Raw genomic sequence first — 5,507 nt, 5'->3', positions numbered from 1 at the left:
GTGCTTTTTTCCATTTTGTTTTTACGCACACACACAGACACACACATGCACAGACACACATGCACAGGCACAGACACACAAATGCACTGACACATGCACAGATAGATAGATAGATAGATAGATAGATAGATAGATAGATAGATAGATAGATAGATAGATAGATAGATAGATTTCACTAATAGAACCTGACCTCTCTCTCTCTCTCTCTCTCTCTCTCTCTCTCTCTCTCTCTCTGAAATGTAAGTAACTCCTCACACACTGTTGACATGAGGAAGTCCTGCCACTCGGTGTGTGTTGCCTTCTGACGGGGGAGTGTGTGTGTGTGTGTGTGTGTGTGTGTGTGTGTGTGTGTGTGTGTGTGTGTGTGTGTGTGTGATTAATTGAGCTATGAGTCATCTAATAGAGAAAGGGAAAAGGATGCTGTCAGCACAGCCAAGCTCTGAATGAGTCAAATGTGTGTGTGTGTGTGTGTGTGTGTTAGCTTGTAATTGTAATTATATTATGACATCATCGATATATTTCTATATATAACAGATTAATAGTGATCCAGAGTGAAGTGGATTCTTTCCCTCTACCAGTCGTGTTGTTCCTCTCACACCACAACCATTAAATCTCTGAATTATTAATGAAGGAGGCCTCAAACTTTTCTCTCTTTGTACTTATGTTTAATACAGAAACCTGCTAGAACTCCTTCCCTCTTTCCTTCTCTCTCTGTCTTTAGGTTAATAAGAGAAAAGATCACAGTAATCATGTTACTGAGAAACCGTACAGACGTGTGACCTCCTCTGTGCTGACCATGTTCTACAGCACTGACACCGGAGACTCTGTCTGTACATGATACACACACACACACACACACACTCCTCACTGAACACTTCAAAAAGCTGCTTTTTTCCATCCTGAGGCTTCTATGCTTCAAGTCAAAGATTTACCCCAGAGGCATCTTTTACCCCACAGAACGTGTGACGTACAAACCGCTCTGTTCATTTCTCTGGCAAACAGGCTAGTATTACATGTCTCAGAAATCACAACTGTGTGTGTGTGTGTGTGTGTGTGTGTGTGTGTGTGTGTGTGCGTGTGCACCCACTTGATGTAATGTAGTTAATTTTGGTAACGGTTTCCCATAGCAACAGTGCCAGAGTTTGTGGTGTTCACTGCATGCTTCTGTGTTTTTGTCTATATTTTCTCTCTCTGTCTCTTCAGTGTGTGTGTGTGTGTGTGTGTGTGTGTGTGTGTGTGTGTGTGTAGTTCAGAACGATTCCTTATTTATCGTGTGTGTTAATTGTATTATATTATCAAATGATTAAAATATAAGACCGTAGCGTGTTGTGTGGTGATTGTGTATTGATTTAAACATGCAGTGTGTATGAATGCTAATCAGCTCACACTGGCCGTTAGCTACGTCAGCTACGTCAGCATGAACATGTCAGTGTTCGGTGTGGTGTTGGTTGTAGCTGAATATTTTTGTTGGTTTGTGTTTGTAGCTGTGGCTTCAGGACCTGCAGCAGATCCTGTGAGGTTGAGCAAGAGTTTCCTCTTCTGTGGGATAACGACTGTGTAATTATCTTATTTGTTCTCGCTGTGGAATTCTGTAGCAGTCAGTGGATCAGAGAGCGCCGTGTGGTGCCGGGGGGTGTGGGAGGGGGTGTGGGGTGGAGGAAGCTAGCGTCTGTAGTGCACTGAGTGACGGTGTGTTTATGTTGCAGGCGGTCGCCTCGGGCGCAGCGGTAATTGTTACTTTTGTGTGATGAGCTGCAGCGACTTGTTTGCGGTGAGTTATTCCACATGTCTGGAATGTGTTTCCTCAACACACCGACTCAACACCTGCAGCACTGAACACACACCACGCCACAGACAACTGTTTATGTTACAGCCAGAAATAAAACAACACACTCCCGGGTTCTTCAACAACTTTATAAAATCTGATGTAACTCAAGCTGCTTTCCTTTTAGTGAAACTTCCATCAAACCTTCAGCTCAAGTCTGAGAAATAAGGCTAAGGACATATAAGTAGTCTTAGCCACATCAAGTCTGAGTGTGTGTGTGTGTGTGTGTGTGTGTGTGTGTGTGTGTGTGTGTGTGTGTGTGTGCGTGTGTGCGTGTGTGAGTGTGTGTGTTTGTGTGTGTGTGTGTGTGTGAATGTGTGCATGTGTATGAGTGTGTTTTGTTTAAATTTTTATGGACTGCAGATAGCTTATTTTTGAGCCGCAGACAGAAAATGGCTAAACAGATAGAGCAAAGAAGAGAGAGAGAGAGAGAGAGAGAGAGAGAGAGAGAGAGAGAGAGAGAGAGCAATAATTTAATTCTTATCGAGTTTGCACCGTCTACACCAAGTCTCTCAGACAGATGGATGATGAATGCAGTCTAAAGGGAAAGCGTCTGGGTGAGTCAGGGATGTCCCTCAGCCCCAAAACACACACACACACACACACACACACACACACACACACACACACACACACACACACACACCTCCCCCATAATCCAACACACACACACACACACACACACACACAACGCTGAATCAGAGGATCTCTTGGCACTGAGAAATGTTGCAGGTGCTTTAGTTTACTTAGTGACTCAAGGACATGGTCCAAACAGACAATGGTGGTGTTTAGGGCTTGATACCTGATGGGTTAGATGGTGTCTGATGGAGGATGTTGGTGTTTAATGGTGTTTAAATGTGAGTGTTGGTAAAAGCTGGTGTTGGATGAACACTGTTCATGATACACTGTTATACCAGTCTGTTGTTTTAGTGTTTGTTTGTGTTTTGTACAAAGCTGATGTATCTGTTGTGTTGTGCTGGTATTCTGTGGTGTTTGGTATTCTGTGGTGTTTGGTATTCTGTGGTGTTTGGTATTCCGTGGTGTTTGGTATTCTGTGGTGTTTGTAGAGATTTGGATGTTTCTTGGATGTTTTTTCTTTAAAAATGAACATTCATCTATGAGAGTGAATTAATACAATTGATTTGATTAATAAATAAAAGTAAACCTTTAACACCTTAAAAAACACATGAACTTATTGTGAAACAACACACACACACACACACACACACACACACACACACACAACCACACACACACACACACTGGTGATTACAGGTTTACAAATAAAGGAGGTCAAAGGTTAGGTTGCTGAGACCTTGAATTTGAACCAGTGTGTAAACAACATTGATAACTAGCAAAATAGCTCAACTGTTAACTAATATAATTGGTGTTAATGACATTGTTATTCATGTCCTTTGTATTAATATCACTTGTGTTCATTTCACTGATGTTAACGTTGCTGGTGTCATGTTGATGTGACTGGTGTTATTATCACTGGTGTCACCGGTGTTAATGTGACTGGTATTAATATGACTGGTGTTAATTTCAATGGTGTTATTATCACTGGTGTCAGCGGTGTTCATGTGACTGGTGTTATTATCACTGGTGTCAGCGGTGTTCATGTGACTGGTGTTAATATGACTGGTGTTAATGTCAATGGTGTTAATGTGACTGGTGTCACTGATGTTAATGTGACTGGTATTAATATGACTGGTGTAAATGTGACTGGTGTTAATGTGACCGGCGTCACTGGTGTTAATGTGACCTGTGTCACTGGTGTTAATGTGACTGGTGTTAATGTGAATGTTGTCATTGGTGTTAATGTGACTGGTGTTAATGTGACTGGTGTTAATGTGTCTGGTGTCACTGGTGTAAATGTGACTAGTGTTAATGTGACCGGCATCACTGGTGAAAATGTGACCTGCGTCACTGGTGTTAATGTGACTGGTGTCACTGGTGTTAATGTGACTGGTGTCACTGGTGTTAATGTGACTGGTGTTAATGTGACTGTTGTCATTGGTGTTCATGTGACTGATGTCACTGGTGTTAATGTGACTGGTGTTAATGTGACTGGTGTTAATGTGTCTGGTGTCACTGGTGTAAATGTGACTAGTGTTAATATGACTGGTGTTAATGTGACTGGTGTCACTGGTGTTAATGTGACTGGTGTTAATGTGACTGGTGTCACTGGTGTTAATGTGACTGGTGTTAATATGACTGGTGTTAATGTGACTGGTGTCACTGGTGTTAATGTGACTGGTGTTAATGTGACTGGTGTTAATATGACTGGTGTTAATGTGACTGGTGTCACTGGTGTTAATGTGACTGGTGTTAATATGACTGGTGTTAATGTGACTGGTGTCACTGGTGTTAATGTGACTGGTGTTAATGTGACTGGTGTTAATGTGACTGGTGTTAATGTGACTGGTGTCACTGGTGTTAATGTGACTGGTGTTAATGTGACTGGTGTTAATATGACACTTTACAATGGACGTCGTCTCAAAGCAGCTTTACAGGAACATAAAGATAGAACAAAAGGTTATTATAAAGAACAATATAAAGATTAATATAATACATAAAAGTCCCAGATTAATATTAGTTATATATAAATGTGTATGTATTTATCCCCAATGAACAAGTCTGAGGTGACTCAGGTGACTGTGGGGAGGAAAAACTCCCTTAGATGGTAAAGGAAGGAACCTTGAGAGGAACCAGACTCAAAGGGGAACCTCATCCTCATCTGGGTGACACTGGGGGTGTGATTATATAACCTCATCCTCATCTGGGGTGACACTGGGGGTGTGATTATATAACCTCATCCTCATCTGGGTGACACTGGGGGTGTGATTATATAACCTCATCCTCATCTGGGTGACACTGGGGGTGTGATTATATAACCTCATCCTCATCTGGGTGACACTGGGGGTGTGATTATATAACCTCATCCTCATCTGGGCGACACTGGGGGTGTGATTATATAACCTCATCCTCATCTGGGTGACACTGGGGTTGTGATTATATATATACAGTCTGATAAATGTTGTATTGATGACGAGGTTGTTGTCCTCAAACACCACATGGAGTTGGTATCTCCTCTTTAGTGTAACAGAGTCTAACTGGAGCTGGTAGATCTGTAGATGTCTCAGTATCCTCACAGAGTCGTCCTCGTCTCAGTGGAGGTCCAAAATCTTCATCACACAGAAGACGATCAGAGCTGCTACAGTGTCTGGATGCCTCGGGATGGTAGAAAGAGAGACGCAGTGGAGAGGAATTAATGTAGCTGCTGTTTATAATATTAACAAGCACTAGATGATCATGTGCATTTGGTCTGATGTAATAGTGCACAGTATTATGGGATGTATTATGTGTACGCCTGACTAAAGAGATGAGTTTTTAATCTACATTTAAACTGGGAAAGTGTGTCTGAGCCCCGAACACTATCAGGAAGACTGTTATAAAGTTTTTATATGTCTAAATGTTCAGATGTCAGTGGTTTTGAACACATTTACTCTGTACACTGAACAGTAAACAGTCAGTAGGATGAATTACAGACACAGTTAATATACATGACATTGTTCTGTTATAATAATGACATTACATATGATATAAAACTGATTAATACACAACGATGTTTTCTTCTCAGGGACGTTTACAGGTTTGTTAAGTGACGCGAACATCCACC

This window comes from Tachysurus fulvidraco, chromosome 24 (genome assembly GCF_022655615.1).
Source record: "Tachysurus fulvidraco isolate hzauxx_2018 chromosome 24, HZAU_PFXX_2.0, whole genome shotgun sequence".
Classification (NCBI taxonomy): Eukaryota; Metazoa; Chordata; class Actinopteri; order Siluriformes; family Bagridae; genus Tachysurus; species Tachysurus fulvidraco.
The sequence above is the reverse complement of the archived record's forward strand: the minus strand, read 5'-3'. Positions refer to the sequence as shown.